This window comes from Sturnus vulgaris, unplaced genomic scaffold (genome assembly GCF_052056855.1).
Source record: "Sturnus vulgaris isolate bStuVul1 unplaced genomic scaffold, bStuVul1.hap1 Scaffold_195, whole genome shotgun sequence".
In the NCBI taxonomy this organism is placed as follows: Eukaryota; Metazoa; Chordata; class Aves; order Passeriformes; family Sturnidae; genus Sturnus; species Sturnus vulgaris.
In genome coordinates this window covers 6403708-6418018 of record NW_028276170.1, presented here as the reverse complement: position 1 = coordinate 6418018, position 14311 = coordinate 6403708, and positions in this window count along the sequence as shown.

Sequence of the window (14311 nt, the reverse complement as noted above, 5' to 3'; positions counted from 1 at the left end):
CTCGAGGACAGACTGCAGGACACGGTGTCCTGTAGCCTTCCCAAGACTTCTCTGTTGCAGCTGCCTACAAGGCACAACTGCAGCACTTGCTCATCTGGAGCTTTTCCAAGACATCTCTCCTGCAAGCAGTCCCAACTCCATACACTGACATGGAGCAGACACCACCCAGAGTGCCCAAGCTGGCCTGGGTGAAGGAGGAGGAGGAGGAGGCTGCAGCTCCCTCAGCACAGCAGCCTGAAGAGCTGGAGCAGATCCAGCTGCTGGAAGAGGGTGAGTAGCAGAGCTGGGTCACAGGGCTGGTGCCTGCAGCCAGCTTAGCCCCATCCCATCCCATCCCATCCCATCCCATCCCATCCCATGCCATCCCATCCCATCCCATCCCATGCCATCCCATCCCATCCAACATGCCCATGGATAGGACAGAAGAGGGCCTGTGCCTCAACCCCCTGGCAGCCACACCCCATCCCTGGAGCATCCCAGGGCTGTCCCTGCCTGGGAATGCAGGGCTGGCCTGTGTTCTCCGGCCTCTCCCACAGCCCCTCAGCCCTGCCTGCGCTCGCTCTTTGCCAGGTGCCGCCATGGACCCGACACAAGAGCAGGACCCTGCCCGTGGCCGCTTCCGCAGAACAGCGCAGGTACTGTAGCCATCCCCACCTGGGCTGGGCCTGCTGTCACTGCTCAGCCCAGCACCGTGCTTGGAGCACTCCATGGATTCTCCCTCTCTTCCTTCCCTTCTCCTGCAGATGATCTATGAATTCATCATGTGCATTTGGTGGGAAGAGACCACCGGTGTGGGCACTGGGCTCTTGGCAAACTTTCCCCTCTTCACTGCTGAGACCGGGGCTGCCATGCTGGATTTGCTTGTGGAGAAGGGGGTCTCCAATCCAAAGCAAGTAAGCAGCCTCTGGCCAGGAATTGTGTGGTGCCTCAAGCCAGCTCTGCTGGGTTCCTTCAGTCTTTGAGGCCCAGCCCAATAGGGTGGGAAGGGCAGCACTTCTCAAGGGAAGCTGGGGAACCTGCTGCTCGGGCAGGTGTCCAAGTCTCCCCGTGCTTTCTGCAGGTGCCAGCCATGGTGAGGTACATCCACAAGTGGCTCACGGCCAACGAGTCTGCTGGGCACAGGCTGGACAAGGCCCTTCTGGAGCTGACCAGGGAATACCCCTGCGATGTGCTGATGACTCTCTTGCGCTGGGCCCCATCGGGTGACAGGTACGGCAGCCCCACCTGCCTTGAGGGTTTAGGGTTCCCCGGCCCGTTACCCTGTAGAGCCTGTCCCTGGTGACTGCCAGACAGGGGGACAGTTCCAGGAGCCTCTGGCTCCTCCGTTTGCCAGTGCTGCCATGTCAGCCCCTGAGCGTGCTGCCACGCTCCCTCCCTGCCCCTCAAGATGCCTGCACCCCCGTGGGCTGGCTGGGTGCTGCCAGCGAGGGCCGGTGGGCAGAGGCAGGGCTGACGGCCAGCGCGGGCCCCTGCAGCAGCCCAGGCCACAGTGATGTGGCCCAGACCCCCCTGACACAGAGCTCTGACCCCACAGAGCTGCTACGGCCATGTGGGGAGTGATCATGTCCTCCACTGGGACTGCGGAGCCGGCGCTGCAGATACTCCTCAATGTGCTGAACGCCTGGCCAGTGGACAGTGTGTACACCTCCGATGGGGACAGCACAGGAGTCTTTGCCCTGGCTGTGAGTTCCTGCAACTGACCTTGGCTTGCCCCTAGGCCACCTCTCCAGCAGCTAGCTCTCTGTCCTCCCCCCAGCTGCATCTCTCTGCCTCAGGCACTGGGCTGAAACCTGCCTTAGGGGCAAGGTTCAGGGGCACCAGGCTGGGTGACCCCGAGGCCTCCCCGGCCTCTCCCTGGCATGCTCGGGCCCTGCCACACGGATGTCTTGGCACTGAGTGTTGTCTCTGGGTGGTTCATTCTTTCCAGGCAACCGTGACACTGTGGAGGGTCTTCAACCTGACCTGGTGCCCACCTATAGTGTTGGAGTATTTTCCCCGTCTCTTTCTGTGTCTGCTCTTCCAAGTTTACATCAGCGCACTGGATACGCCAGAGGAGGTTGATACCTTCTGGAAGGGGTGCCAGGAGCAACTGGGCCTTGCCACCAACCCCCAAAGGTGCTCCATCCCAGTCCTCCCAGTCTCCCCATCCCTTCCAAGGCAGGAGCCAGGGCTGCCAGCATCACCTGGGCTTTGCTCTGCACACAGGTTTGCGGTGCAGACCCTGAAGGTCCTGCTCTGCCGAGTGCAGTGTGAGCGTGTTGTGGTAGCCATGGAAGGCAAGGCTGGCTGGGACACGCTGCTCTGTACTGACACCCACCACTATGCAGTGGGACTCCTGGCCAGGTGAGACCCCCTTCTCCCTGCTGCCCCCGGCACTTGTGCCCAGGGTGCCCCACACAGTTCCCATGGGCATGGGTGAGAGGGCTTTGTCACAAAGAGACGGACGAGCAGACTGGAAAAGGCTGGCACAGGAGGGTGCCCGGGAACAGCCGCCTCCCAAAGCGCCCACGGGGGGCTTGGGAAAAGACCAGAGCTCCGTGGGTCACTCCTGGGAGAGCTTTGCCCTCTCGACTCAGGGGCAATGATGCCTTTTCCCCCCACCAGGGAGATGCGCTGTGTCTCCATGATCTGGTGTTGCAGCTTCATCTCCTGCCTCTTGGAGCTCCTCAGCCAAGACATTTCAGACTGGCAGCTGCCCGCCATGGCGTTCCTTGTGGAGGTGAGCCCCATGGGCAGCACAGCTGAGCTGCCTCCCACCTCTCTGCCCTCTCACAGCCGCAGCTGCCTGGGACGGTGCCCGTGCCCTGTGCTGCTGCCTTGGCTCAGGCCTGTGCAGTTCTGAGCTCCTGCCAGCTGGGCACCCCGGTCACTGCTTTGTGCCTTTCAGGTCCTGGACTTCCTGGACATCAAAGAATGGGGTGACAGCCTCCTGGAGATCATGGCAAGGCGCCTGCAGAGCACGTCCAGGGAGATGCGTCGCCTGGTGCTCAGAGGCCTCGTGCAGCTCAGCAAGGACCCCTCGATGGTGAGAAGACAGCAGCGGCTGAAGCTGTGCGGGCAGCGTGGGGCTGGGGAAAGCAGCCCCTTGGGCTTGGCTGGGCTTTGGGAGCTGTGGCAGATGCTCCCAGCTCTCCTGCGTTGCTGTTCAGCTGCCCGAGTGCTTCAGGACAGCCCTTCGGCCCCTGGGCTCCATGGCAGCAGCAGCAGCAGCGTGGGCTTGCCCTGCCTTGTCTTCCGTGCAGAACATTAGAATGTACAGCCTGACAGAAAGCCTTGTGGACCTGTTGCGGGATGCAGATGAAGACATCGTTGAGATGACCATCGTGGTGCTCAGCTTTCTGCTCTCGCACAGACACCTCGCAATACCCAGCCCCATCGCCCTGCGGCTGGCTGGCGCGCTCTGGCCACTGCTGGACAACGTAAGGCTCTGTGCCCCCAGCCACGGCCACTGGGTGCTGCCCCCAAGTGTGGGGCCCCATGGATTTTTGGGCCTGTGCACAGAGGGGTCTGGAGCAGCTGATGAGGAGGGTTTTTGCTTCCTTTCCAACAGGACAACCGCCATGTGCAGCTGCTCTCCATTCGCCTCTTCCAAGAGGTGATGAAGTTGGTAGCGGCCAAGGGTAAAAAGCCCCTCAAGATCCTTGTGAGCAAGAGCCTGCTGCCACTCTTCTTCAACTGCCACGATGAGAACATGCGTGTGGCAGAGGTGAGGACTCCTGGGCGCTGCTGTCCTCCTGGCAGGGGGCTCAGCTGTCTCCCTGCACCCGGGCACCTCATGGGCTCCAGCCTCCTCCTGGCCTTGGCACAGGGAGGCAGGTCCTGTGCCCTGGGCTGCCGTGCCATCTCTGGGTCTCTGCTGCTCTGCAGGCCTCTTGTGAAATGCTGCTTTCTGCACTAACCTTCCTGAAGAGGAGAGATCTTGAGCACCTGCTGATGGCGGATCAGATGTGGAGGTTTGGCGAGTGCTTGGTAAGAACGCTGCTCCCTTCCCTGGGCTGCCCACGCGGGCTCTTCTCCAGGCTCCTCTGGCCCCAGGGCCGGAGCTGATGGAGCCCCGAGCTCCATCAAGCCCGCGCCTTGCCGGGCCCTCTGCCCCGCTCAGGGCTGTGCGGGCAGGGCAGGCCGGGGCCAAGGGACAGAGCCCGCGCCAACCCTTCCCTCCGTGCCCTGCCGCTCTCTCCAGCTGGCACAGGACAGGAGCCGAGCGGCCGAGCTGCTGCGCCAGGCGCTGCCGTACCTGCGGAGCCCACAGGAGCCCCTGCGAGAGGCGGCCGTCAGGTTTCTTGGTGAGCCACAAGCCCGGCTCCCTCCCCGCCCCGCCGCAGCTCGGCCCCAGCCCCGCCTGCTGCCCCGGCAGCGCCATCCGGGCCGGGGCTCTGGAGCCCCGCCTGCCCTCGGCGCCGCTGCCGCCCTCTCGCAGCCGTGTCCTTGGGCGTCAGGATGCGGCGAGGGCCGGGCCTGAGCCCTGCAGGGGAAGGCGCTGCTGTGGCCGCAGGGCTGGCAGCGCCGCTGCGGGGCAGCTGTGCGACTGGGGCCGTGACAGGCTCTGTGTTGGCAGGGATGGCCGGGCGGTTCCTGAGAGAGCAGCAGCGAGAGTTGCAGCTCATGTGCAGGGGTGAGTGAGGCCAGCGGGCTGTCAGCGGGGGCTGGCGCTGGCAGCTGCGTTCCCTGCCCCGGCTGGGAGGGCTCTGCTCCCTGCGCGCACGAGGGGCGGCGTGGGCAGAGCACAGAGACCTTCCAGGGGCCTGCGGGAGGGACATTCGTGGCCAGCGCCTTCCAGCTGATCCTTGCTGTCTCCTGCTTCCTCCAGGCCATGGCAAGAGCTGCCGTGTGGGAGGGATGGGGCAGGAGGGTCTCCCCAGGTCCCTGCAGATGCAGGCTCTGACTGTGGCTCTGTTCCTCTCTCTTCCAGCCCTTCAGGACATGACAGATGACACCAGCCCTGCCATCTCATGCCTGGCTCTTCAGACTCTGTACATCAACAGAGTTGTACAGAGCATTCCCTCCTCCCGACTCCAGCAGATGCGAGATGGATTCCGCCGGCTCTGGAAGTCACGGCCTTCCCTGTGTCGCAGGGGCTGGTTGTCCTGTGTGAGCAGTGTGGAGAACTGATCCGGGAGGCTGCGTCTGCTGGGGCCACCTGAGCCTGCAGGGAACACCTCTGCTCTGCAAGCACTTTGTTTCACCCCACTGTAGGATTAGTAAATTGCTGTTGTGATACACAGAGGTCCAGGAGCTTTCTTTTGGTGCCCAGAGTCTTCAGGCCAATGGGGAAGAGGGCAAAAAGGGTGCTTGTGCTCGCCAAGTTGGCCAAGCATGCGGTGTGGAAGGGAAAGTGGCCAAAAGGCCCTTGGCCTTTGGTGGTTCTGTGGAAGCCTTAAGGCTTCTGACAGAGCGGGCGGGCAGAGGCCGGAGCTGCGGCGGGGATCCCTGAGAGACCGGTCCCTGGAGATGGCCAGCACCCCTCTGCCAGCCTGGAAGCGCCATCTGTGTCCTGCCCGTGTGTTGCTGGCTGGATTGCTGAGGGCTCTGAGGTGCCTCTTGATGCGGCTCCTCTGGAGCTCCTTCAGCAGCCAGGCAGGCCTGGGGGAGGCGTGGAGGGCACGGGACAGTGGGAGGCCATGAAGGGCTGCGGTGCTGCCAAGGCCTGCCCGGAGAAGGCAGTGGGAAGGCGTGAGGGGGATGCGTGTGGCGCTGGGTGGCGGGAGGCTGTGATGGGCCAGGAGGACTTGTGTGGATGGGTTGGTGGGAAGCCCTGAGGAACTGGGTGGCAGAGGCCATAAGCAGCCCCCAGACAGCCACCTTCTTCCTGCCAGCCGGCTGCTCTGGTGCTTCCCCGACGCGTCTCTGGTGCCTGTGGCAGAAGCCCTCGAGGCCTGGCCTCAGCAGGACGGTGGGGACAGCCCCGAGGTGCCCAGGCTGCTTGGCCAGGGAGAGGGAGCGACAAGGACCCCAAGCAGGCCCTGCTGGAGCACGGCCACTGGCTGCTGCAGGCGAGGAGCAGTGGGAAGTGGCAGCGCTGGCGATCAGCCCGGGTCCCCAGAGCTGTCCAGGCCACTGTGCTGTGTGGCCAAGACTCCCCTGACACTGAGCTCGGGACCCACAGAGCTGCTGCCACCATGGCAAGAACGATGTCTCCTGGAGCTGGCCTGCAGAGCTCCTGCTGTCAACGTGGCTCTGGACACCAGAGAAAAATGACCAGAGTGTGCACAGGAACAGCAGCACCCAGAAGGCTTGTACCTCCTCAGGAAGACATCCACACCAGACAGGATGCCAAAAGAGGGGATGCTGTGTGCACAATTTTTTGTGGCTTGGCAAAGGGTGTAAGGGAAAGTGGTCACCATGGTTTTCTCTTGACTTGCCAGAATCACAGCAACGCTTGGCAGCTTCAGCTGCAGCCTGTCCCCCTGACTGACCTCAGCGGCTCTGCTCGAGGGCACACTCGCCTTCCAGAGTCGGCTGTCCCAAGGCAGCAGCGTTGGTGCCATCGTTAGAGACTCTGATGGGACACGAGCCCTTAGCTGCAGCTGCTGACACTCTCCTCCATTGTTATAGTTTTGACTTGCAATTTAAATATACTCATTTTTCTGTTGTGAGACAGAACCAGGAGCAAAAGAGCAAGGCAGGACTAAAACTTAAAAAGGGTATAAAAAACTTTATTATCTACACAAAAAAAGAGAATGAAAAGCAAATTCAGAATAAGATCTCTAGAGCACTCCTTCCTTCCCTCTCCCAACCTTCATAACAACAAAACAAAGACAGAAAAAACTACTTCAGCCAGTTCCCAACTTAAATAGTCCTTTTCAGTTCACTTTGGAGAGAGAAGTTTCCTCTTGTCAGGCCATAGGGACTCCACCACAAGAAGGGTAAAAAACAGTCCTCTCGTGGCTTCGCTTTCACGATTTGCATCTGCCCGGGAAAAAACTTGCAAAGTCATGAAGTTCCTCCCATCTTCACAGCTTTCCCAAAGCTGTGCTTATGGGCCATGTTACACTCATGGGGTATTTACTTTTAAGAATTAACTGTTCCAAACCAAACATTTTCTTCATCTCTCTTTCTCTCTGTTCATGCTCCATCTCCAGAAAAAGAGATCCCCTTTTCTCCTCGGGGTGAAGGATTCTCAACACAGATGCTTTTGATTAACAATCTATCAAATGGAACATCTCCAACCCCCCATGTCTTTCTCCATGGTTTATAGGAATATTCAGTACATCAGTTCATACCTACAATCTTACAAAAGGATTTTTCAGCCATCTTCACAGCATCTCCTCATTCTCCTTCCATCTAAAGAAACTTAGCTCTTGCTTCACCGACTTTGGAGCATCTCCTTTTCCCCCTCTCATATTCAAAGGAAAGCCGGAGGTCTGCAAAATCTTACCTGAGCACTAAAGAGTTAAAGTTTCACACAGAAGTCAGGGCGCTGGGTGTGGGGGCGGCTGAGATGTTAATCAGCTTTTCTGGAGCTTGCTGCAGCCCCGCACTGCCCATGGCCACCCCTGCTTCCAGACAGGGCCCGGCTGCCTCCCCCAGGCCGTGCGGGGGCTGGGCGGGCTCGGCCCCTCCAAAGCTGCTCCGAGCCAGCAGCAGGAGCCGGGCCCCCCCAGAGCCGCGGGCTCGTAGGGGAGGAAGCCGGGCTAAGGTCTCATCAATGAGCCTTTCCTCCCCCCGGCCATCGGGTTCCCTGGTTTGCAAACGGGGCCCAGCGGCCTCCCGAGCTCCCCCCACATGGGAGGGAGCCCGGGCTGGGCCGTTGTTACCTGCTCAGCCACCGGAAATAAAAGAGAGTTTTTTCCCGGGTTACCGTCTTCAAAATGTGTGCTCACCGAGCGAACTAACTTTCTGCAATTGATTGTTCAGGCTGTCAATAACCAAACCAGCCTCCAATTGGTCCCATCAACTCCCAGAGGGAGTTCTCACACAGAGAATTTCTCTCTTGAGTTTCTTCTCCCCAGGTGTAACTAGCACAGAAGTCGATATTAGGGAAGATCCTGCTGCGTTCCACCAGTTTTAGAGGGTCATAAACGCTTTGGGGGATTTCCCGGTTAGTTTATGGGCAGATGTGTCCCCTTTTTTGGGAGAATCCTGATGCTTTCCGCCAATTTTGGGGGTTCTAAACGCCTTGTGGTGGACTCACTTCCGTGGGTTCTGGTGCCGCCCGCCCACGCTTCCAACTGGTCCGGACTGGTGCTCCCAGTGCCGCGTGGGGCGGGGCCGCAGGGACCCCCCCAGGGCACAGCGCGGCTGCTTTGGGGCTGGCGGCACCGCCCGGCGCTGGGCATGGGGCGTGTCGGGGGAGCTGGGGCCCTACTGGTGCTACTGGTGCTGCTGGGAGCTCACCTGTCTGGGGGCCAGCGGGACTCGGGTGAACGTGTGTGCTCCCCCCGGGGACCCCCAGCCCGGTGTCACTCTACCCCCGAACAGCTGCTCCCAGTATTCCCAATAAAGCTTCCCAGTTTGCCTGGTCCTGTTTATTGGGGGCCAGTGGGGAAGGACTTGGAGGGACCCCGCAGGGGGAGCCATGATTGGGGGGGGTCGCAGAACTGGCCCCAGCATGGATCAGGAATAGGGACCCCCAGGAATGGTGGTGTCCCCCCATTCTCACCCTACTCTGGGGGACCTTGGGTGGACCCTGAACCCCAACACGACACCGTGCCAAACCCAAAGGTGCCAGGACCCCAATAAACAAACAGGGGAATTTGGGGAGGGGGTGCATGGGGGGGTGCCCAGGCTGGCCCAAGAGCCCAGTGCTGCCCCAGCCCGACCTGCCCTGGCTCCATCCCAGCTCCTACCACAGGATGTGATGGTGTTGGGAAAACCGGGGGGTGAAGGGTGGGTGCTGGGCACAGGGGGAGCAGGAAAAGGGATGGAGGGGGGCTGAGGAAGGAGCAGGAGAAGGACTGGAGAGGAGGCAGGACTAGAAAGGAGGAGGAGTGGGACATCTCTCAGTGCAATTTGGTGGTCCCAGGGCCCTGACCAATTCTTTAGGGGTACCAGCCACCTCTTTTCCCATGCTCTTCCAGCCCTTTTACACTGCCCCCCACTCAACCACCCCTGACCTCATGCTTCTTTTTGAGGCTTCCAGGCCCCTCCTGCTATCTCTGGGAGTCCCATTCCCCTTTCCTTCAATTCAGGCACCTCTTGAAATCTTCTTTCTGGTGGAATCCCAAAGTATTGCGATTTACAGTGTGCAGTTTTGGAGAAGGACAGCTCTGTCTGGCTTTCCTCTCCCTGTTGTGGCCTCTCAGCTGCCACAAACACCCTGGGGGTGCTGGGATTTCCCTGCTGGGGACAAGGACGTTCATTCCCTTCCAGGAGCCCAATGCCCGGCTGGGGCTCCAGGACAGGGGGTCCTTGAGCAGCTGCCCCAGAACCTCCGCCAGGGTCTCCCAGCGCAGCCGGAGCCGCTCGGCCTGGGGTCCCCAAAGGCCTCAGCGAGCCCCAAGTCCCTGCCAGGAACCCTCAACTCCCTCCAAGCCAGCATCCCCCACAGCCCCTGCAAGTTCCCCCCATGGCACCGGCCGTGGCCGTGTCCCCACATGTCACTGGCCATGTCCCACCATGTCCTCACCCATGGCTGTGTCCCCACCATGTTTCCATCCCTGTCACTGTCCCCCACATCTCCATCCATGCCCGTGTCCCCCCATGTCCCCACGAATGGCCACATCCCCCTCCATGTCCATGTGTCCCCATGTCACTCTCCATGTCTGTGTACTACCATGTCTTTCTCCCTACCCAAGTCTCAGTTCAGTGTCTTTATTTTTATCCCAAGATTGGATGTTTTAAAGAGATGAAGAGAAATGAAAAGCAAATCCAGCCCAAAATAAAAGGATTTCTGTGTCCATGCTGGCTGAGAATCCAGCAGGGAAGGAGTGAGGGAAGAATACTTTTGGAGGTGTTTCCACCCCACTGTCTCCAAAATCTTGGTCTTTTCCCCAGTTCATCACCATTTTTCTGTGGAAAACACCCTTGGACAATCAAAAAATCAAAAATCAAAATCAAAATCCTGGAATCTCTGAGGATGGAAAAGACCACCAAGACCATTCAGTATTCCTTGAAGCCACCAGAAGATAGGACTGAAAACAGAAGATTTTCTGGGGTTGAACATCAACAAATTCACTCTCCCCAAGGAATTCCCAATGTTGGTTTCCATCCCAATGGACGTTCCTGTCCCTGCATTCATCCAGGGAGACAGGATGATGCAGAGCCTCCCCAGCCAGGTGTCTTCCCAACATAGATCACCAGGACCACGGATCACCAGGGCTCTGCCCAACGGGGGTCACTGGGGATCATCCAACACCGATCCTCCCATGGGGGATGGAGCTGGAGCAGAGCACGAAGCTCTTCCCACACTCGGGGCACTCACAGGGCTTCCCTTAGTGGTGACTCCGTTGGTGTCGGGTCAAGTGAGAGCTCCTGGAGAAGCTCTTCCCACACTCAGGACACTCGTAGGGCCTCTCCCCAGTGTGGATGCGCCAGTGCCTGATGAGGGTGGAGTTGTGCTTGAATCCCTTCCCGCAGTCGGGGCAGCGGAAGGGCCTCTCCTCTGTGTGAATCCGCTCATGTAGGAGGAGATTGGAGCTTCTCTGAAACCTCTTCCCACACTTGGGACACTCGTAGGGCCTCTCCCCGGTGTGGATGCGCTGGTGGTATCTCAGGTTGGAGATCTGTCCAAAGCTCTTCCCACATTCCAGGCAGGTGTAGGGCCGTTCTCCTGTGTGGATCACCTGGTGCTGCATTAGACCAGAGATGTCTCTGAAGCTCTTCCCACATTTCCCACACTCGTAGGGCTTTTCCCCAGTGTGGATCATCTGGTGCCGGATCAGATGGAAGCTGTCTCTGAATCCCTTCCCACATTCCAAGCACTTGTGGGGCTTCTCCCCTCCAGGAGGCTTCTCCACCAGCTCTGAGCTCTGCCTGGATCTCCGGCCGCCTTCCCGGCTCAGGGAGGGTCTTTCCTCCTCGCAGCTCACTGGGCTGGGTTTCCAGCCCCTCCTCCTGAGGGATCCCAGGAAATTTTCCTCCTCCGCCATCTGCCCACCCCATGGGAATGAAGAATCCTGGTTTGGGGAAAAAACAAGAGGGGACTGCCTTGAGCTAGAGGTTCTTCCAACCGATGTGCAGCTGAGGAAGACACTGGGCATCCTGTGTTTGTAAGGACCTCCCAAACACCCAGACTGATCACAAAAATCCTCCAAATATCAAGACATAGATCAAAAACTCCCAAAAAAGCAAGACTCAGCCAAACCCCCCTGCAAAATATAAAGATTCAGGCCCAGCAAAAAAACAAAGCACCACGTCTTAGCCCAATAAAGCTCAGAAACAACAACGTTCACCCCTCTGAAAATGGTGGATCCCCCTCTCCAGTCACCTGCTGAATGTGGAGGGGGGGGGCAACACGCTGGGACTGGAGGGACGCTGTAGGTTTGGAATCTTGTGCTGCTTCCCATTTCTGCTCCTCCTGTGTCTCTGCTTTTCCTCACATTCCTCTTCCTACTATTCCTCCTTCTCCTGCACAATCCCACCTTCTCCTCCGATATGCATCGTTTGATCATTTTGTTCTTCAACTCTGCTTGTCCCTCCCTCCTTCTGCTGCCCCCAGGCCCAGCACCCACTGCCGGCTCCCTCTTCCCCCCAAACCCACAGCATCCCAGCGCAGGGGCAGCGATGGAGCTGGGGCAGCTCGGGCTGGGGCAGCGCTGGGCTCTCGGCCGCTCCCGCCCGCACTCGCTCCCCACTGCAGCCGCTGCCGCCACCACAGCGCGGGGGGGCCCGGCCTTGGCGCTCCCCCCCTCCCACCTCCCCAAATTCCCCTGCCGGGGGGCGCTGGGGCCCGGGCCGGGCGCAGGTGGCTCCAGGTGGGCAACGCTGGGAGCTGCGGCTCTGCCTGGACACTGCTGCGTCATCACCGCCGCGCGCTCTCATTGGCTCAGCGCTGCCCGAGGGGCGGGGCTGCACCAAGCCGGGACACCCTGCTCCAGGGGGGATGGCCCCAAAACGGGGGACCCCCATGCAAGGAACAACAGCAAAGGGTCTCTACAAACACATGCTGCGAATCCGCTTGGACACAGGGCCAGGGACGTGACAGGAAGGAAGGAAGGAAGTGACAACAGAAGCCATCAGGGTGAGAAAATGTTATTAATTGACCACACCGACTGCTGCTCAGCCAAGGTCCTGCTCAATTCATGAACTCCCAGAGGAAGAACAAACACTTAATAGAGTCCTGGACATCGTTAGCTATGTGTGGTGCATATAAAGAGGTGGATGCAGTGAGTGCCTTGGGAAGTCTCTACCCCTTAAGTACTTCAGCCAATATGGAAAGGGAGAGGGAGATGAGGCTGGTAAAATTAGGATGAAAAGGAGGCTGTGTCCTCCAACAATTTCAGAAGCCCCATGGGAAATGGCCAGTGCTCTCTTCCTTATTTTATGAATTAAATTACTTTTACAAGACTCCTCTGTCTTCCTAGCAGACAGAAACCTCTGGTGATGTGAATTTTTCCACACACCTTGGGGCTCGGCCAGAATTCCTTCCCCCGTCCGGGGCGGGAGCAGTGAGTGGAGCTGAAGGTGCCTCACCCAGTTTGGGTGATCGGCTCCCTTGAGTGGCGGTGGCACCGGGCATGGATTGGGTACCCGAGAGTGACCAGGAGACAGACGACGGACAGATCAGGGGGCTGGGAAGAGTCGGCAGCCAGAGAGCACTGAAAATCTCAGCAGGGACTGCAGTGGCATCTTCGGGGACTAAACATGGCAGGGCACCCATGGAGGGTAGAAAGGGAAAGCCAAGAAGGAATCCCGGAAAAAGGGATGATGATGCCAAAATATCTCTGAAGGGCTCCTTGGGAGCATGTGGAGGGAGTTTGAACATTCTCCCAGAGGTAATCAAGGACATAGAAACCCAGCAGGACAATAAGGGAAGTCCAGAAGGGATTTAGACAACAGGGGATGGATGCTGTTGGTGTGCTGGGAAGGGATTGGGTGAAGGGGAGTGGGCAGGAATATGGTTCAGGCAAGAAGCAGCAGGAGCAATCTATGTGGGAAGAAAAAGGGTGATGAAAAAGAAGAGGAAGAGGAAAATACTGAGGATGGGGATGTTTTTCAGCAGGATTTTATCCTCTAAAGGTGGCAGCTGCTGCAGATCCTTTGTATCCCCGGTTGCCAGGACAGGCACACAAGGAGGTCAGGATTGCAGGGGGTTTCTCTGTGCTGGGCAGCGGCAGGAGCGGGCGCAGAGGGGCGGCACCGGGAGCACGGGCTGGGGGCCTGTGGGGAGCTGCGGGGCCGGGCCGGGGCTGTGGGGCAGCCGGGGCTCAGCGCCGGGCGCTGCCTGAGCCCAGCACCCCCCGGCAATTGCAGGCCCGGCAGTGGCCCCCGGCCCCCAGGAGGCTGCGGGACGCCCCGGCCGCTGCCCGGCCCCGTGGAGCTGCCGGCCCTGCCCGCCGGGGGGGCCGCGTTTGGACACTGCGGCAGGACAGGCACCGGCTCTGGGATACGGGCTGGCCACGGCAGCCACAGCACAAGGAGCAACAGCACGAAGGAACAGCTGGGAAATGGGGACTGGACGTGCAAGCATCCAGATTAGCTTTTAAGCATTTCCCTTGGGTCACTGCAGAAAGGAATGATTTAGCAGAAAGCTCAGCAGCTGTCAGAGGATGAGCACCCCCAGGCACTGAGGGGGCTGCAGGAGGGGCAGAAGAAGCCCCTGGAGCACTTGGTCACAAAGGCACAGCAGGGGAATGCAAGAAGGGATGAGGAAAAGGCCAAGGGGAAGGCAAAGGCCATGGCAGAGTTTCTACAGCCCCTGAGGGATGAACCCCAGGGCCCAAGGGGGCCCCAGCACCCAGGGGCTCTCACATCCTTACACCATCTTCAAACAGGTGCCCTCCTCACACTGACACCATTCAGTCCTTGATGGCAAAGATGCTTTCTGGGGATGCCCACTCACACAGGATGGTAAACTGGATTTTGCCTTTGAGTGGGAACAAGAGGTAGAAGGGAAAATGGAAAAGACATGGACGGTCCTTCTGCAGGGATGCACGGAAGCACCAGCCTTATTGGGGCAAGCCTTGCAGAAAATATCACAAGAATTTACCCCACACCCAGGGATTGGGTTAATGCAGGATGTGGATGACTTGCTGCAATCAGGAGGACAAGAAGTGGTAGAAGAAGCCTCTGTGAAATGGCTGAATGTTCAGCCTAAAAATAATCTTTCAGTATTTGAAAAAAAAAAAGAGCAAATGCTAGAGAAAAGAGTTAAATATTTGTGAGATATTTTGTCTGAAAGTTTGTGGTATCTTGAACTAGAGGGGGTCAG